This window comes from Lycorma delicatula, chromosome 2 (assembly GCF_047948215.1).
Source record: "Lycorma delicatula isolate Av1 chromosome 2, ASM4794821v1, whole genome shotgun sequence".
NCBI lineage: Eukaryota > Metazoa > Arthropoda > Insecta > Hemiptera > Fulgoridae > Lycorma > Lycorma delicatula.
The window spans coordinates 224,500,456-224,522,080 of NC_134456.1; the positions used below are offsets into that span (position 1 = coordinate 224,500,456).

Sequence of the window (21,625 nt, forward strand, 5' to 3'; positions counted from 1 at the left end):
AGATGCCAGAAATTTGGACACTCGTCCAATTACTGCCAGAGGGCCCAGCAATGTGTCAAGTGTGGTGGGGACCACGACACTGCCACATGCGTTAAGCCGCGTGAGGAACCAGCCTCATGCGTTAACTGCAAGGGGCCTCATCCGGCTAATTACCGGGGTTGCCCCTATTATAAGGAGCAAGTCAATAAGGTCAAGGGCATTAAAAAGCCCGCGACTGTTGACGGCCGCAGCTGGGCCCGTGTTGCCGGTGGGGGAAAATCAGCCCCCAAACCGGAGGTGCCGGCACCTGTGGCCAAGGCGGTAGTGAAAAAAGGGGAGGTACCCTCCCCAACACCCGCCAAGCCAAAACCGGCGGCGACCACCAAGAAGGTGGTGAAACAAAAGGCGGCGACAAAGCCGGCCCCGGCGAAGAAGGCCAAGCCTTCCTCGACGGGAAAGGCAAAGCCTGCTCCGGCTGGGAAGGCCAAGCAGGCTGTTAAAAACACCGCGGCCCCTGTGGCCCCGCGCCCCACCAAAAGGGCGGCCGCGCCAAAAGGCACCTCCAGCGGCAATCCGAAACCGGCTACCCCGTTGGAGACCACTGGCATGGACTTCCTGTCGCAGATGACAGTGAAGGATATCCTGCCAGATATCATGATGGTTTTGCCACGCCTGCTCCAGGCAAAATCTCTCAAGGACTGTATTCAGTCCTTAATAGAGTGCCTCATGGCTGTACTGTCCAGGTATGGTTAGGCCCACCCTCAGACTCTTGCAGTGGAACGCCAACTCAGTAGTAGGCCGGACGGAGGAACTATGCCGTCTGGCCGAGGATCTACTGATAGACGTGATACTGTTGTCTGAGACGTGCTTGAACCCAAGCAAGCAACTGACCCTTCGGAACTATTTTACATATAGGACGGATAGGCCAGTTCGACCCGGATCTCGCACCTCTGGTGGAACTGCGGTTTTAGTCCACAGACGCCAAATGCATACGCACGTTTTTCTTCATATAAACGTGATGGAGCAAACGTGTGTGCATGTGGAGCATCTGGGCACGGTGTATCGGCTGGTTTCGGCTTATAGCAAGCCGAACGACGCGGTAACCGGCGCAGATCTGGATGCCGTGCTGGAAAATTGGGATGGGCCCATGATACTCATGGGCGACCTCAATGCCAAACACGTGTCATGGAACAGCATTCTGACAAATCCGAATGGCAGATTGCTGTACGAAAGGGCGAGAGCCCGCCGCTTGGTCGTCGTAGGCCCTGAGGTGCCCACGTTCGTGCATCGCTCAGGCAGATCTAGGCCTGACGTGCTGGATATCGCAGTCATGAAGGGGGGTACCCTCCCATTCATGATTGAAACGATAGAAGACCTCAGCTCGGACCATTCCCCTGTCCTGTTGGAACTAGGTCAGGCAGGGGGTGGCCGAGATCCCCCGCCTATACCCCGAAGGTCAGTCAACTGGAAAAGGTTCTACGAGACCCTCCAGCGGGAGTACAGGCCGGTAAATCCTGAGCTCCTGAACACCCCGGAGGAAATCGACGACACTGTCGGGCGCGTCACGTCGTCAATGACCGAGGCCCTGGCAGGCAGCTCATCAGCCAAATCTCGAGCAGTTGTTCGAAACGACCTCCCTCCTCATATCTCCGAAGCCATAACGGAGAAACGACGACTGAGGAGGAGATATCGAATCACCCTGTCCCCCGCTGATAAGCGGGCCTTTTATAATCAAACGGACAGGGTAAAACAACTGCTGACAAGCCATCGAGAGGATTCGTGGAACGAATACCTCGCCTCGGTCTCTGACGACATCTCCTCGGTGTTCAGGTTGAACAGGAGACTGCGAGAAGGGAAGAAGCCTCGCCATCCGGTTGTGGGGCAGCGAGGTTTTCTTGCATACTCGGAGGCGGAGAGGGCCGAGGTGTTCGCCGATACCTTGGAGGAGCAGTTCACTCCAAACCCCCCTCCCTCCCCGAACGACGAGCACACAACCGAGGTGGAATCCTTTCTTGTAGATTATTTCTCACAGGTGGAGGACGCCCCTCTAGAGATTGACCAAGTCACTGAAGCGGAAGTTTCCGCAGCCATTAAGGCCACAAGCCCAGACAAGGCCCCGGGTGTCGACGGGATCAGCGCCCGTGCATTCCGGAACATACCGGCCTCCGTGATTACAGCAATTTCGGTGATATTCACGTCCATTTTGTACGTTGGATATTTCCCGAATTGTTGGAAAACGGCCAAAGTCGTATGTTTACCCAAACCGGGGAAAAGTTTACTTTTCCCACGGAATTATAGGCCAATCTCCCTGTTACCGGTATTGTCTAAGTTGTTCGAGAGAATTTTCCTCGAAAAACTGAGGCGATACATGGAGGGAGAAGTGCGGCCCGAGCAATTTGGGTTCAGGGAGGGTCACTCAACCACCCTCCAACTGGTAAAAATAATAGACGACCTTGTCGGAGGCCTGAACAGGAAACGGGTGACTGCAGCCGTTTTTCTGGATGTGGCCAAGGCCTTTGACAAAGTTTGGCATAGCGGGCTGCTTTATAAGCTAGCGCGATCGGCGATCCCCTACCGCTATGTCAGACTGATGCGGTCATATCTGCTAGACCGACATTTTGTCGTGCGCGTAGGGGAAACGATTTCCTCCACCAGAGAAATAGCCGCTGGGGTTCCCCAAGGAGCAGTACTTTCCCCGTTCTTGTACACTTTGTACGTGAACGATATGCCGCTGTCGGAAGGGGTCAAAACGGCCCTTTACGCAGACGACACGGCATATTTCTACGAATCCGCAAATGTGGATTACGCGGTCCGGAGGCTCCAAAGGCAGCTGGACTTAGTGGAACCGTGGCTCGACATGTGGAGAATTAGGGTCAACGGTGAAAAATCGGTGGCCGTGATGTTCACATGCAAGACACGAAAACCGACCAGAGAGCTGGAAATCTCAGGGGAGAAAATCCCTTTTGAGAAAACAGTTAAGTACCTGGGGGTGGTGTTGGACAGGCGGCTTACCTTCGGCGAACATGTAAATTATGCGACCCGGAGGGCTAAGGCCGCCAGAGCCTCGCTATACCCAGTGCTGAACAGTGCCAGCCCGTACCCACTGGCAACTAAGCTCCTCATTTTTCGGCTGTACGTACTGCCGATTCTAACATATGCTTACCCGGCATGGGGGGCAGTGTTGAGCTCCTCGCTTCAAAAGAAGATCGAGGCCGTCCAAAACATCGCGTTGCGGACGATCTTTGGAGCTCCGTGGTTCGTCAGGAACGCCACTCTCCGATCTGATGCGAGATTTCAATCCGTGTCCGAGGTGGGGGTGGCGCAGGCGCGCAGACTGTTCGGGAGAGCGGCTGTGTCCGAACACAGCCATCTTCGGGACATCTGCCGAGAGGACCCAACTCCGACAGTTGTAAGGAAGCGGCCTCACGCCGTACTGGACGAACCACCGTGATGGTGCGGAGCGGTAGCCGAAAATCGACAAACCAGGCTTAGGGGCCTCCATATCGCATGAGCCATATCCACTCCATATCGGGGTCGCGAGTGAAAAGTTTTCGCGAGTTATATAGTTTGAAGACGTCAAACACGGTAAGTCGCGCATAAAACAAAAATCGGTCTAAATTTAAAAAAACTTACAGTAAGACAAAATATCCCAGCAATTGCGACTCCTCCGGAAAAGGGGACGCATTGCTCCCTCCTTATAGCTAGTGCCCCGTTGTGGCGTATTCCTGCTAGCCTATTAAAGAGTTAGCACCGAAAGGACTTCAGTGGACGGTCTGAAGGGGAATTACGTCGGGAGGACAGGCTTTATAAGCCTAGCCTTCCGCGGTCGGCCCATGAAATGGGTTCGATAACGCTGGTTTAACAACAGATTGGAATGCAATTAAATCCGTCTTAAATTCACTAAAATAATAATAGACAAAACTTGAAAAATTAGATCCGAGATTAAAAAATAACCCTTTTAAAAACAAGCCCGATTAGAATGATCCAGCAGCAAGGGACTCTGTCCAGGTTCTGCGATAAAGTAGGGAGTAATAGACTCCTGCCAACTTTGCATTCCATTCCATTCCATTCCGAATTAGTTTATTCTTTGAGAAGCGCACGAGGTATAAACATCATCATGATTCCGGTTAGTGAAGAAGATATACGCGTGCGTGTCGGGAACCAACGTCTGGCGCCTATGTGTTTTAAATTAAAACACAGTTTTGCATACATTGTCGATTTATGTGAACACGATTTCGACAAAAACGGTGATAACTTAACCGTGAGGATAATTTTCAAAGATGATTTCGCGTGTGGTCAAAAGTATTATTGCGAATTTGAATGCGGCGATAAAGCGATCGGACTAATTGACAGTAAAGAGGTTCTATTCTCCGGATTCTACGGTGACGACGGGAACGTAAAGGCGTTCGAATTAAATCAATCGTCGAATATGAAATTTTCAGCGTCGGTGTTAAAAGATCTCAATACGTCGCATCGCAAAAACAACGTACTCGCTGTAAACATTTATGTCGCGTACGAAAAACGACGAGTAGCCGCTAATGTGGCGTCGGACTGTGGACTTTTCTTCAAGACGCACGATGAGGTAGATTGTTCTGCCGATGGTTGTGACGATGATACCCAACCGCTGACGGTCGCGTACGATACAGATGAAAATTCAAAATTCGATTACGTTAAAACCAATCGATATATGAGAGGGCGTCATATCGCTTCTCTTTATTTTATTTTATACAAGACTAAGAAACGCAAAGAAAATGACAACGAAGAAGACGAAGAAAAAAACAGTCATTATTCAAAAAGAATTTTTTAATTTAACCGATTTTGAAAAATGTAGTTTTAAGGACTACAACACATTACACGAACAATATAAAAAAAAGTTACACTCAAACAAAACAAAAAACACTTTAAACCCCCATTCAATAAAAAAAGACTGTAACTAACTATTGTTTTTTAAATGTTTTCTTTTAAAGAAAACAAGAAAGAAAACGATATTTAGTTACGTTTATTGAATGCAGTGGTTCCAAGGCCCGCGACATGAATGTAACTTATTTCACTCTCCTTTCTTCATTCAGTCACTGTTGCTTGACTTGAACGTATGCACTAGTGGTATTTGATTTTTTTTGTGAATAATGTCTGTTAACAGTCGTCACCTATCACTCCAGAACGCTCAACCCAGCACTTCCAGACAACATTCATACATCAACGAAGAAGAACCAGCAGTCAAGGTACTTTTTAATTTAAACAATGATAAGAAAACAGTAATGATTTTAAAGAGATTTTAATGAATTTGATTGGACATGTGTATTTAATTACATGCAATTCAGATACAAATCTAAATTAAAATTTGCATTCCATCCAGAAAATGACTATACATTTTTTATAGAACATCCCTGGATAATTGACGGCTTTGATTAATTAGATTCAGCATGTGAAGACTTTGATTTGAAGTATAAAGTGTTGTACGTTGAAGAATGTATTGATTTGAAAGAAACAGTGCAAGAGGTTATTAGTAGCAATGTCATTCTTAAACAATACAAAGAAGCAAAAAAGGATCCGTTTCTGAAAACATTATTCTAAATCAATAATATTAATATACAAGTCTCTGTTTTTTTTTTTTTAATTGTGGTAAAGTTATATTTTTGAACGAGTGTTTTGTAGGCCTATCGGGGAGAGATTTCACTCTAACAAAAAAAAAATCTCAACGCGCTGTAGTTTCTACAGCGCCTCTTGCCTCGCCCTTGTAATTAGGGCGAGGCAAAGTTTTTTTTTTTTAAATCACACCTATAAACTTAATTTCACTTCAAAGGAATGACATTTTTGCAGTTTCAATTTTAAAAATATTTAGAAAATTTATTTTAATAATAACATTCACATTTACTATTTTTTAAAGGGTACTTTTCTCCTAGATGGTACTAACCCCTAGTTAATTTAAATTTTAATGTAATATCTTAATATTATATTATTTTTATATGTAAGTGTTTTTTGTAAAGATTAAATATAATTATGTAAGTATATATATATATATAACATTATTATCGGTGTATATTTTTATAAAATTGATATTACGTAAAAAGAATAAACTACGTAAAACTTTATGAAAAATTATTAAAAATAAACAAAATTGTTTTTTTACATATATAAATAAAATACATATGAGAGAAAGAACAGAGAAACCACATTATATAAATAGTTTAAAAATATAAATTATTTATATTTATAAATAAAAGTAGTGAATTTGAATTTACATGATACTCTAATTATTACTCCAATGTTTAAAAATGTATATATTGTAAAAAATAATAAATAAGAAAAATTTAAAAATTAATCAATCTTTAATAAAATTTAACTTTTTAAGTTAACGGTGCGCTATTCATATGAAAAGCTAGATTTGGTTCAAATCTTAAAAAAAAGAAACTATTACATAAGAAAATTAGAATTCTGTTTTTTCTAATGTTTGTTTCTTGTATGTATCTTGACATCTTCAGGATAGAAGAGGATAGCTATATAAAGTAAGTTTTGTCATATACTTTTAATTTACTGCAAAGTATTGTATACTTTTAGTATTTCTGATACTTTGAGAATAGCTCCTGCAAACTTACTCAGAGAAGGTCTGGTTCTCGCAAAATGGGCACGTGAAGCGTTATTGTAGTAATTAAAAATGAATAAAAAATCTAGCAAGAAAAACCTTTTAACCACTCTGCTTTGATTCAAGCTTTCAACACATGAAGTCTCTGCACATGATGCCTCTAATAATTTAAACGATTTTATTTAAATTTTGAATCCACGGAAAACCGGGTCGACATGTAAATAAGTGCTATCCAAGTTTGTCATTTCTGAGTTACGAGTGACTGTTTATTACAGAGTGAACCAAATAAAACTGGCCTCCGGAAATAAATATTTAAAAATGAAAAGCAAAAGTAATATTAAATTACTTATTATTGATTTTCAGTTACAATGCTTCAGAAAAAATAAATGTTTACAATGTTGCAATGTAATTTTAAAGTCTGTTCAAAAAGCTCACTACCAACTACTATACAAAGTTCATATTCAACTAGAATCCTGGCAAGTCTCTTCCCGTATGTTGTCTTTCAACTCTTCCAATGTCTGTGGGTTTTTCTTATAGTCTACCACTCTCAAATAGGCCCAGAGGTAAAAATTGCACAGTAATAAGTCTGGAGATCAAAGCGGCCAAAGTCGTTACTGATTGTTCTATTTCGTGAAATCTTGGTGCATTCGAGTGAAAGACCGTTTACAAGCGTGTTAAATTGCTTTGTCTTGTTGGAAATAACCACAAGAAAGTTCTTCTAGAAGTTATGGATAAATTTTTCGTAATTGTAAATGGATGTCACTATTAACAGTCTTCTCAAAGAATATTGGTCCGACAATCCAGCTTCCAAAAATGTTTAAATTGTGTAATGGTTTTTGAGTGAGTTTCATTTGGGTTCTGTGTAGCACAGTGCCGCATATTCTGAGAATTAACGTAGCCTGATAAATGCAACCGCATTTCATCTATTGAAATGAAGAAAAAAGGATCAAGGAATCCTTTAATATTCTGTAAGAGCCACTAACAGTAATTTACTCATTTAACCTTATATGTTATTTTTATTCTACAACTCTCACACGATAGGTTTTCATTTGTAAACAAACCGTAAAGTATATGCCAACACATTGTTTGAGAAACTCCTGTTTGTTGGGGTAATCATCGTGTTGACCTGTGAGACTCCTTCTAGTAGTATCTGCCACACCAACAACTTCTGGTCAAACAGTTGGTTGTGTCACTCTCTTCACATCGGTAACAGAGTCGTTTGCACTGTTTGCAGGTTTTCATTAAATCTTGAATTCTTAATTTTGCAGGAACATTACTTCTAGGATTAGTCCATGAAACCTTTCACAAACCACATTTATTGAAATTGTGTGAATATATTCCTCCACAGTGAAAACATGCTGCTCAGTTGAATACACCATGACGTATGTAGTGCTGACAAACACTACAGACTCACTGAATGGAAGGGGAAAGCTGGGGGCTTATGAGTAAGTCAATGACCTTCTATTAATACATATACACAACAAACATACAATCTACTTACCAAGTATGTATCATAAAATACTGTGTAAGATGGCTGAGAATGGTTTTATATGGCCTATCTGGTACACTTCAATCATCCCTCGTAAAACCTGTAGAGTATTACACCTCAAATTTAGTAGTATTTAGGGGAATATTAACTACTTGAGTAGTTTTGATTAATATTGCACATAAAAGTAGATAAATTTGGCACAAAATTATTTTATTAACCGAGCATAAACTAACATTAAAATTTTCCATTATAACTCGGATCTTAAAATTCAATTTGAAAAAATCAATACTAAAAATTTTAGTTAATAAACAATTACTTCTATCAGTGAAAACACTTGATCTAAAATGCTAATGTTGCCTCTAAAAGTCCTTGAACCATTGACCGTAGTGAAACACTAGTAGTTCTTGAATTATTACATAATGAATAACTAAGATGGTCGACATTTTGAAATTTTCAAACATAAAATTTCCATATTTATCTATTTTTCCCGGTACATTATTTTAAATAGGTACTAATTTGATTAAACTGCTCAATTCTTTCTAGAGTATGCTTGTTCATACCTAAAATTTTGTCTTTTATAATCGTCGATGACACATTTGTTGTTAGTAGTAACAAATTAAACCGATATTTAATTTAACTTGAGATGACATTTTACACTTTCATCCACATTTCCATTTTGAATTTTTTTAACATTTTTTTTTTAATTCTTTGAATTTTCAATCGAGATACATTACATCTTCTACTAGCAACATCCTAATCAACATACCATTTTGGATATAATTTTCTTATTAATTAGACACTACCTTTATTTTTTTTTCATTTATTCACTTCAAATGTAAATTTAATAAGTTTTAGCTGATATGAGAGGTTCTAATCATGAGATGTTGATTCTAATGAGATTTCATGATTTTTTGAAAAGGAGTTGCAGTTTATTTACTACTTGTATTGATTTTTTAAATTATTTCAAATGTAAGTAAAAAAAGAACTATTGTAATAAAGCTTTTATTTAGATTACAACTTTCAACTTTTGAAATGATAAATTGTAGACAAGAAATGATGATTTTATATTCAAGTATAAAATGAACTGAAAAAAAAAAAAATAACTTCAAACTTCAAATAACTTCTTTAACGATGTTTAACATGATATTCAAAATTACTTCTATGTAGTTTTCAGCAGAAGTACGCTTTTAAATTTAACGCAAGACTTTATAGAGGTAAAGATTAAAAAAAAGCAAAACAGACAAAGGTTTTAGATAAAAACTATAAGTTCTTAGTTAAAATCAAGAAGAAAGAAGAAATGCGTAATAAAAATTCATCAAGAAGGAACGAACAGCACAAGAACACCTGCCAGAAATTTAATAAAAACAGGTAAACTAAAGTAATAAATTAAACTAAAGTAAAAGAAAACCAAAGATGGTAGAACCATAATATTTGGGAGGGGTTCAATAAATGATATGATATGATGGAGGGGTTCATGATATGATGGTCCCCATGATATCATGTTTTTACTTTTGAACATTCATTAAAAAATGTAAAAAGTAAAATGAGATTGAATATTTAATTTTGATTGTTAAAAAAAAACAAATTGTACTAAAAAAAAATTGCCTATTTTATTTGTATTATAAATAATAAAACCTGTTTAACCATAATAATTTTTGCTATAATTATATAAACCTGCAAAAAAAATGGATCAGTGAATAGGACCAATTTATATATAATAAGCAGTATTAGAGCTGAATGGAAACAATGTATAATGGCAGTGGCAAGCAAATTAATCCAATTCGCATTTTTTGTTTATTTCTACATTGTGGCTATACTACTTGACCACACCTTAAGTTGTCCGTGCAATGTGAGATTCATGTTTTAAATAAAGTTTTGTGAATTTTTATTACAAAATAATATTTTCTTATTTTTTTGTTCTTGTTCTGTGCGTCTTGAATATATAATAATGGAAATAGATGCAGACTTCTGGCAATTGGAAAGCTTATCAACCAGCTAAAATGCAGCTTTTATCACTAGCGATGTGCAACAAAAGACTCTTAAGGGCCAAAGCACATGTTGTCTGGATCAAAGAAAACAGGAAAATATTATGTTTTCTGATGAGTGTCATTTTTATGTTCAGGAGCAAAGGTTTCCATACATTACAAAGTATCAGATGAAAATACATCACTGGCTCGTATCCAACAATCAGTTAAATCTCCCCAGAAAAAAATGTTCTGGGGTTGTTTCACATTTGAAGCCCCTTGTTTATTACTTCCAGTAGACGGTATGTTGAAAATTTATGTATATGTCAAGATTCTGAAGTAAAGGATCGTGATGCGGCTTCAAAATAAATTCGCACAAGGCAATGAAGTGTTACAACAAGATTTGAAGCCATGTCAAGCTGTTCAAAGAGTGGAAAACGTTTTTGAAGAATGAAACATTGAATTGGTTCCGTGGCCGGCCAACTCCCTAGATTTAAACCCGGCAGAAAATTTTTGGCCAATAGTAAAAATATACTCAAAAATGAATTATATCATAAAAATTGACTTCATTAAAGCAATAATATTAGTATGATTTCTTGATGAAGAAATCAAAAAGTGTGTAGTACAGTTGAATAAATACCAAATTGTATACATGAAGTGACAAAGAATAAAGGAGGATAAAAATTGTTATTGGGTATCACAAACTGTATAGGTATGATTTTTTTTCTAAATAAAATTACTTTTTATCAAATAACATCTGCGTTGAGATTAATTTACATGCTTCTGTAATTCATTACTTCCCAAACGAATTTTTAATCTGTAACTTTAATCTGTACTTCAATCTGTAACTTTACACTTTACATTATGTATGGCATTCTTTCTTATGATACATGGCACATGAGAAGTAGCTAAGGTAGAAGCACAAGTAGTCAGGATTTTTTTTTGTTGACAGTAATGATATTTATAGTATGAACATACTGTAGTAAAGAGAGTAATGGTATCAAGATGTAGCATTAAATATAATCTGCAAATCAGCAGGTTTGACAAGTTAATGTGTAATACTATTGATCTTATCTGAAGGTTTTGAAAATTAGACCCGATACTGATGATAATTTCCAATATCGTTAATCGGTTCACTTGCATTAATAGAGATGGCAAATAGATAGGTGAAGAAGAAGCAAAAACTAGGATTACAAAAAAGGGGTTGTGGAATCGTGTCATCGTTGGGTAATGTTGTCAGCACTGTAGTGAATAGACCTGCAGATTATATACCGGTAGAAGCTTACTTACCTGGCTATCAGTACTGCGGTCAAGTTGGATCAGGCATGCAAAGAGCACATTACTTATGCTAACAAAGAGAACAAATCCAGAGCTAAAGCTGATAGAGCTGGCTGAAGGGCTTGGCAATGGGTGATGGTGGCCAATTTCAGTTTCAGTCAATGCTTAAAGGTGTTGAAGAAGCTAAACCCACAGGTTGGTCTACTGGTGAACTCGTCATCGCAAATCATGTGATTTTGAAGTCGAGAGTTCTAGGTTTTGATTCTAGTAAAGGCAGTTACTTTTTATATGGATTTGAATATTAGACCGTGAATACCGGTGTTCTTTGGTGGTTGGGTTTCAATTAAACACACACCTCCGTAAAAAAATATGAGAAGATATAATGTTAGGAATTAATAACATGTAGTATTTATTAAACGCATTGAAATCAAAAGATAAGTAGAATTTTGGAGAAGCGTTCAAGCAACATAACTTGAGCTTATATTCACAAATAAAAATAAATTTTATTTATATTTCCATTGGAGAAAAACTGACTCATTAACCTCTTCCATTTTTTCTTCTTTAAAAATCTGAATTCTAGTTTTAATTCTCCAAATATGTTTTTTTACATTTATTTAATTTTAATTAATGAGTATATTAAGTTTAAAGTTTGACTACCAGTTTCAGATTAATGAAACTTTCTTCCAAAATGCCTTACGCAGCTAATTATTATTAGCTATCTCTATTATTCCAGGAAGGAGCCAATAATTAGCTACACATGACTTGGATGAAAAATTACATTAATCTGAAACTAAGTTATTAATAACTTTAGTTTTATGTCATTTTTTGTCATGCTGTTCAACAAATAAATGCACTATGCATTTCACAGTAGCGTTATTACAAATTTGAGTTTATAAGCAAAAACTTTTGAGGCTTATTTTAATCATTTGTGTGAGGAAGTAATTCTTTAAGTACAAGTATAAACACTTCAAGCAGACCATTACAAATAGATAGCTACGATAGGGGTAAATCATTACTGACACTTGTAATTCAGCGGCAATATCTAGTATTCCTTAATAATATTAAAAATAATTAACATGAAAATTAGAACTAACAACAAGCATGAATAATAAAACGTAGCTTTGTTTACAAGCACTAAAAATAAGATACACCAAAAAGTTAAGTCTAAATTAACTATAAACATAGTCGTATGTTACTTATAGTTTTATATTATCTAGATAACACAATTAGAATCAAGTAAATACAAGTGTATTTACAGAAACAACTGTAAATAATTAATGTACAATGGGTTCAAAAACTCACATTCTTATTATGTACAATTAAGAAAATTAACTAAATGTCATTACTTACTTTTAGTAATGAACCACGTCACAAAATAGTATTTAATTATTCACAAAAACCAATCGGTAGACCTATCAAATTATTTCTCTTAGTAAGCATTCAAGCAAGATTATTTGAACTAAAATATTAATCTACATCATTAAATTGAGTAATAGCCGTTAATGGCATGGTTAGAAAGGATGCTCAACCATATCACACAGCTTATGAGATGTAGAAAACAAACTTAATCTGCCAACATTTACGTGGGATACAAGTTAAGACAAAGTGTTATAACACCATACATTTTTTTGTTTCAAAAGAAATTTCAATTATCAAAAAATTAAGCCCGATAGAAAAAATTCATAAACGTATAAGAAATCAGCATAAAAATACTATAAGAAACAGCCATTCACTCTTATTTAACAAATAAAAAATTAAATTTTGTGTAATTATTAAACTTGTTTTTAATTTAGAATTGGTAAGTTAATTATTAAATACATTGTGCACTACTGATACAATCCTATTTATAAGTGTATTAAATCAGAGTAAATGTGTTTTTTGTTTTGCTTTCCTTTCCTTTCCTTTCAGTAAATAGATAAATTTTTTTAATAATTTCTTCTTTGATTTATTTGCATGCCCCATTTAGTATTATCACCCCCCCACCCCACCACTAGGGGGCACACCCCACTGATCTGGGCAGTTATCTGCTGTAATGCTGAACTTAGAGTTCTTCTGTTTAACACAGCAACCTTGACCTTTATAATTCCAGAATTTATTGAAGATATGTTTTGTTTAGCTTAGATTGGTTCATTTTGACCATTTGTCCATAGAATTTTATCTGTTTATTTGATCTCAGTCTCATAAATCTTAACCTTCGAGATTTATAACTTACCAGTTTCATCTGTAATTTCCACGCAGTACAGAATAACTGGTTGTACAGTTGTGCTATAATGTCCTAATTTTACATTTACATAAAAGTTCTTTTTATTGAAAATAAATACTTTTTCTGTAAAAATTATGTTGTTACGATTTGTTTTTTTTTTTTATTGTTTTAATCGCTAATTTATCTTTCTACAAATTATTTCTCAAAGATATTTAAAATGATCCGTGATCATATTTGCCAAGCTTTGTTTCTATTTACTTTTTGGAATATTTACTGGCACTTGTCTTTATTTCTGACTTTGAAAAGAAGATCTGCAAGCCTGTTTTTTCAGTTACTTCTTTCAATCAATAGAAGGAAAAATATTTTTGTTACATTAATTATAGTTTTACTTAAGACTGAGATCAAGCATTATTCTTTTTAAAATTACAATTAATAATTGTAATTAAAAATAAAATTAATTAAAATAATTAATTAAATTAATTAAAAATAATATGTAATCTAGCAAATGAAAGCAAACACCTGAACTTAAGCTGTAATAAAATTCCTCAATACATCTTAATAAAGCTGGTTTCTACCTTTCTATGTTAGCTTATAAAGAAGTTATTTAAAGAAAAATGAATGCAACGTTTACATCTTCGAAGAAAACTATTTTTTTTACAGTTTTTTTTGTTTACAGGCCTTTTGAATTTCGACAAAAACAAAATTGTAAACTGAGCGACTTACATTTATTGAAATATGGAACCCTATGTATTGCATATTAAAAATGATTAAACATATATCGGGTAGCAATTTTCAATAGGTACAAATTAGAGATTGTAGTGAATTACTTGTAAAATACATGTTATCTTTATGAATTAAGAAACTATATTTTTTATGAATGAAAGAAAAAAAAATCAAGGAAAAGGGCAAAAAGAGGTTTACATTTACTGCAATAGTAGGCTAAGAAAAATGTACCACTGCCTCTCTCTACCTTTGTCATGTTACATGAAAACAGTCTGGTTTGATTAAGTTGTATTTGTTCGTTTTTTAGTAGTATAATACAAAAATGAAATTTAATTAAAATATCTAAAAAGTAATAATTTTTATAGTCTACTGTACAGTTTAATTAAAAATTGAGTAAAGAATCTGTCCTTCACTGATGACTTACGACTAAGATTTTAGATTATCTAAAATAATTGTTTTTAACACATTAACCATATTTTGCTTACCTCAGAGTACAGTACGTTCAGATTGTCCAGTAATTTTACTTCAGTTAATTATTTATATCGGCCGATTAACCTAAAATTTAAAACCGTGCATGTAACTTGTTTCATTTCTGTTTATCTTTGGGATATTATTTCGCTGGAATTATAAAATAGAAAACAGTGTTAGAAATGTTTGGATATTATATGAAGAAATAGTTATAAATTAATTTTGTAAAAATAAGAGAGTGCAAATTGTATTCTAAACACAATAAGTATGGATACAATAGGGTACTTATGCAGTTTGTTCCACCCCAATTTTTTTACGGTTAAATTAGGTTAGGTTAGCTTACAGTAATCTTAAGGATCTTGGATACACCCATTTTACAGACTATAATTCTAAAAATTTCGTTGACCCTCAAATTGGTGCATACACCAATCACATCGAATCAACATGGCAAAAGACAAAAGAAATGCATAAGCCACGTTCTGGTACCCACAAAGAACTTTTGCAGGCATATTTGCGCGAATATACGTATGTGGCGTAAAAGGTATCCTTATAACGCTTTTTTTATTTTTGTAAACACGTCTCAGAGGAATAAAGTTTTGTTTGACGTTTGTAATTTTCAAATAAAATTTGGTTAATCAGGTCTTTCCGTTTCAATTTAATCCGCGTTAAGCATTTTTCATTGTTTGCATCGTCATAACAATTAAAGTTTTGTTTGGGGTGGACCAAACCGCATAATTACCTACAACAGGCAAACAAAAGTAATAACTTATTTTAAGCTATACTAAAATAATATAACAAAAACTTACCACGATCAATAATAAATATCATGTACCTAAAATAAACAATGTACAAGATGTAACAATAACTGTTAAACAAGAGTGAACACAGAAACGATAAACTAATTTGAACTGCGTAAACAACCCAAGGCTGACCGGTGTATTTCATAAGCTTCGTTCTGTCACTCCCCAGCCCTCAACAAGCGTCCAGATAAACAACAAACCTTCAACCGCCACAGCAAAAATAAATTACGAAAACAAGCCCGCCCTTTAAAGTGCACTTCCTAGACTACATTGTTTCATCTCTCATAACCACCAACACCGACAGTTTAATATTCATGTTTACAGATGTATTCATGTTTACAGGTGCATAAGGGGGTTATGATATAAAAGGATATTTCTAAATTTATCTCATCAAGCCAACTACCGTATTTCACAGTAGAGCGCAGCCCGTCTACAATACAAATACGCGCGCAAACACACATTTAGTATGGATTTAATTCAAAAATTATATTTAAAGATCACAAAGTAACATAATTATAATTTTTCTTGTCTCATTTCATTTCTGTAATGAATTTTACAACTAGGTAACGCAGTAGAGAAACCGACTGATACATTGAAAGATACGGATTTGATTCTTGACTTGACACCGGATCACAATTTTAACCGGTTTAGTCAGGTTTCACATATTGAAAATAAAAGTAAACTGAAGATCTCAGATTCAGTTCTCGGTTTAGAATTAGTATTTTTCTCAATAATTATATTTACATATAACGCTTAAGAGAAAACAAAAAAAAACTAAATAAAATAAGCCGGTGAAAGCAAACTTAAAATTACATATTATTTTTAAAATAAAAAACCACCAGCTTTTACTATTTGCAATAATTTTTAAACGTTTTACATTTTCATTTTACCTTTAACTTCATTTTTCATTTTAAACTTTTTTTATTTTCATTTAGATTAAAACAGAATTTGCATAAAGAGATAATTCTAGAAAAACTTTGTGCATTACTCATTCTCTAAGCAATTATTTACGCTTTTTTTTTAACCTCCGGGACCACCGTTAGTTATTGTTTCAGAGAATGAGATGAATGACAAGTAGCGTGTGAAAATACCATGCCTGATCGTGATTCGAACCAGAGACCTCCAAATGAAAGGCCGAAACACTAACATTCACGCCATGGAGGCCGGCAAAGTAATTATTTACTTAAATGAAACTAACTTTACTAACAATAGCACGAGTATGATAATTAGTATAGTCTTTACAAAATTTTATGATTATTAAATTATATTTCTCTATAGACGAAAAACAATTAAATCAACTAAGTATAAGATAATTAAGTGATTTAAACCGATATAAATTCTTTCTCCAGGGTATTAAAATTGGTCACTTTTTAAAAAAATCATAAGATGCAATGCAGATATTTGTTGAAAACCTTAATCAACAGTTTTTTCCGTAGGGGAGAAAAGGCTCTACCAGCTACCATCAGGCGCGATCTGATGGCAATGTGGGGCTCACACCTGTTAAAAAACCTTCCCCTTCTTCCCATAGGTACTGGACTTGGCTGCAAGGCATAAACATGGTTCCTGTGTGACAGGTGCAGGAGACTTGTATTTTCCGCTTCTGAGCAGCAGGATCTGACATTCACTGGTAGTCATCGGCAGGTGATGTCCTGGGTGGGCTCCTGCCACCCACTCCTGGAGACTGGCTGTCACCCACTACCCATCCTTCAGCTTACCCTTGATGATGTCTGTAATCATGCGCCTACCACAGCCCAACTCCTCCTGCACCTGTGTATGCAGCCCATAACTATCAGGATCTAGATATCCGAGTGTCTGATAACATTCTGCCTGTGATTGCTCCCAGTGGTGGCAGTTAAAGACAGTATGTTCAACGAAGTCAACCTATTCACAGTAGGCACAAAGGTCTGACAGTTATTAAACAGCTTGTAAAGCTGCTGATGAACAATAATTTTTCAATCTGTAAAACTGTTAAAAACAATACGATACAGTAACAAGATACATTTTGCACTAAAACCCTCAAAGAATGATGAATTTTGATCACCAGACTGAGTAGTAAAAATACTAGAGTAAAACTCAAAATGATTAGATAATTTATATACATATTAACTCTAAGATCAACATATCATGAGATAACTGAATTTTAATGAGCGATGGTGTTTTAAATCCTATTTTAAAACTTTTTTCTCATTTAGTTTTGTCAGAACTGAGGGTCCTACAGAAAACCAGTTTATCAGTAACAATGCTGAACACTTGCCAATCCGGTGAGTTAAGTGCAGATTCTTCTTTCCTTTTTATCCAGCTATCTGTTGGAAACAACCTTCTCTTGTTTGTAAGGTTCCTTTGCTTCAAAATACATTGAAATATCCCTAACTTCCTTTTCTTTATTAGTTTATGTGCCATCAACTCCGTGATCTTCATTCAGGCTTGTCTTTCTTCTTACACAGATCTTTCAGTTATGCTCCTTCTCAACCTTCATTACGTACATAAACCGACTGACAGCCGACTGTCATTGTTTCATTCAGATTTTCCATTCCAGTGCTAGTCTTTATATCCTAGTAAAGATCCTTGTAAATTACCCTTGTGGTTGATCGAATGCTTAATCTACCATTATTTATCTTATTTTACTTCTTATTACATTTTCAATAACTGGATTTTACCTGCGATCACCCGTGTACTTTTACTGTAAGTCAGTGGTAGTAATACCACTGTAGTGGTATTACTAAATACCCTGGCCTTCGATTTAATTTTGGTTTGCAGATATGAAATCGCACAAATAGTACTATTCACCTTATTAAATGCATATAATTAGAATAACAATTTTTTTTACAATGATGGGAATCGGCAAGTTGTTGAGATTATTTGTTTTACGAGTAATTTGTGCCGACTTCAAAAAGTTAAAATTTTTCTTTAAATTGAACATTATTGTGTTTTTTAAAAATTTTATTTGAATTTTTTTATTATTTATTTTATATAACCACTATAAGGGGGGTGTATGTACTTAAATGATTTATAAAAGTAAATTTGATGTAAAATCAAGTCTGTAATGCTATTACTGAATGCTAGGAGAGAAATTATTTGAATTGCACAAAAAACAACAGTATTAAAACCATTTTTCTGTAGTGTAATTCATGGTAATATTTTTTACTCTACATAATGGTAAAGAAAGCAATTTGTTTTTGTTTTTTTTTTTGTCAGGAAGGGTAAATAGAAAATGCTCTGTTTATTTAAACCAAATGTGTGATTTTTTTTTTGTAATTATTATTTGACTTTTTTACGTAAGTTGATTGGTGTCTTATTAAATTTCACAATATTAAGATATAATTTATTGTGATAAAATTGATTAACGTTTGTCACTGTTACGCTAAGGGGTTTAATATACTTTTTTTTTATTTACAGCTCTGTTTGCCACGATTCTACCTTTTCTTGTTCATTAATTTTAGAGAGGAATCGGAAGAAATTTTCACCAGATTACAGCAAAATTATTTAATATTATATGAGTTCTTGTACGAGACAAGTGCACCGCTCTGCAATCATATGTAAGGACAATATTAGTTAAATTTAGCAGAAAAAAAAATGTTTATTTTTCAGTAAAATTTTTTAACAGTATTGCGAAAGAGAAAGCTTTTCATAGAAACCCTTCTCGATCTCGGTCATCGGTTAAAAATAAGTAGTCTCTCATTGGTTGTGTAGAATAGTTTTACACTAGAAACATTATGCTTATTAGTAGAAAACTTTTTTTTTCTGCATAGAATTATGAAGTGATGACCAAGACTGCCATCAGTTGTAGTGTAAATTCTTGTTAGATTTACAGTCCTTTTTCATCTTTATTTTAATTGAACTCATGCAGCTATGTACAACTCTAAACGTTTATATAATAATTATGAATTTGTAATTTTCAAAATTCTTAAAGATTCTCTTCAAACATTAACAACAATAAATACGCACAAAAGAAAAAGTATAATGTATTATATCACAGATTAACTATTATTTATTCCTGATTTGTAAAACGTAACTTTTCAAATAAAAGATTCTTTGTTGTAATGATACTATAATTTATTTTCACCTGTCTGATGGCGTGGCTTAGACTCGGTCTAAATTAATGAAGTTTCTTTTGCATTACTACTTTAATAGAATAAAAAACCAAATATTAAAATGATTTTTCATAATTCTGACAAAAAAATCAAAGAAATACAGTATTTATATTTTTAATTAGAAGTCATTATAAATTGTAACAAACTAATAAACTCAATTGCATGTATTATATTTATCGCTCAGGGTAATAATCACTTAGAAACGGGTGTCTTAAATAATTTTGAAGTAATTTTCATTTCAGTAAACCTTCTTATCTCTTAATAAATAATACATTAATTAAATTATTTATATGTTTGTATACTCACACATGCTCGCACAATTTTAATTATATACATTAAAATATATTACTCTATATAAATTTATTTTTTTCTCACTCAAATTTGTTATATCAAAACCTTTGTAATTACAATTATATCAAAACCTTTGTAATTACAAAGGTTACAAGGGTACAATTAACCGGACTCCTAATATTCATTTATCCGAATCCTAGAGTTGTTTACTATTCCTAAGTAATTGTAATTATCTAAAAAAAACTAATTTTCTAACCAAAATTTCATTAAATGTTTGGATGGAAATAATAATTTTGGAAATTAATATATATTTTAGTCGATTATTCGAATCTTCACTGAAGATTCAGTTAAATTTGATATACAATGTATTTTACCTTGTTAATTAATGGCCGAATAGCCTAAAATATAACCAAACATATAGCTTGATTCGTTCGTTTATTTATTTTTACAAAAATAAATAAAACGAATCGAGTGTTAAGTGGGTTCTAACATTTTTAATTAATAAATATTTAAAAAATGGAATATTTGAGTAGACACTAGTTTAGTAAATACAATGACAGGTACTTTAGTTATTGTTTGTAAAAAACCAACAGAATAAAGACGGTTTTCGGGTGTTACATCGCACTCAATAATCTCAAAGGGGAGGGTTAATAAAATCTTTTGCGTGTATGTATGTGTGTTTACGTGAAATTTTATTTAAGGTAGCTTGAAGTGCATTACATATCATACTAATCTAATCTAAGCCTAATCTTTATACGAAAGAATTTTTGTTAAAAATATTGTTTATTTACTCTTATTTTATTTGAATAATACAAACAAAGAATAAAACAACTGCAAATTATTGTTTCAAAAATTGTAATAATATTAAATAAAACTTACCTTAATCAGTAATAAGTAATAAAAAGATGTACATTGGATGCGTTACAAGTGGATTAAGTTAGGTTAAACAAATGTGTTCGCTCGAGGCTTTAAAGGTGCTGCGAACTGAGAAATCTACGTCCGACAATTTCCCGCCAATAACTGCAAGACAAAACAACTGCCTCTGTATTTCTTAAGTTTACACTCATGACGTTGTCTGTCTTCCCCCCCTCTCCAGCAAGGACCGTCACCGATAGCCACACAACCACACTTTAAAAAAACAAAATTATTCCATCAAGATTTGGTTCGCAACTGTTTCTTTCACCATCAATTTTTTGTAATATATTAGACCAACTAAATTACTTATGTTATTTTAAAATTTATAATCAATCTTGCGGAACTTATATTAATGAGAATAAATTTTCCCTTATACTATAAATGTACGTATTACTATAACAGCCGACCACACACAAACAAGAGTTTCACTTATTATTTAATTACACCTAATAATCAGTTTATATACGTAAGCTCATGTAAATACAGACCCTCACCCACGCGCACATAAATTTTATTATTAACTATTACTGTGTTTGTCTAAATATGATATCCGGGATAAAAAAAAATAGTAGTATTAATTTTTTTTAGATGTAACGTGACCTCTACGCTATTAGAGAGATAGTTGCTTACCTGCTAGACTAAAAGTTCCGGTTTCGATACCCGGTTAGGATCTGGAAAATTTATAATAGCGCACTCTCTAATTACTTAAATAATTATCAGCTCAAAAAGAAAAATAACAAAACCACATCTGCTATGATATAGATTATAGAAACTACAAACGGTACGTAAGGAGGTAATGATTAGTATTATATCTAAATTTCAAAGTTATCATATCTAGCCG

General features: G+C 34.5%; 1 long non-coding RNA gene across 1 annotated transcript; it reads right to left on the reverse strand.

Moving 5' to 3' along the window:
* Nucleotides 1-5,411: 5,411 nt before the first annotated feature.
* On the reverse strand, nt 5,412-15,826 carry LOC142320382 (uncharacterized). Its single transcript, XR_012755364.1, has 4 exons — nt 15,494-15,826; nt 14,705-14,837; nt 8,064-8,151; nt 5,412-5,535 (listed from the first exon to the last, which is right to left on the reverse strand). It is a non-coding gene; the product is annotated as an uncharacterized LOC142320382 (long non-coding RNA).
* Nucleotides 15,827-21,625: the final 5,799 nt, after the last annotated feature.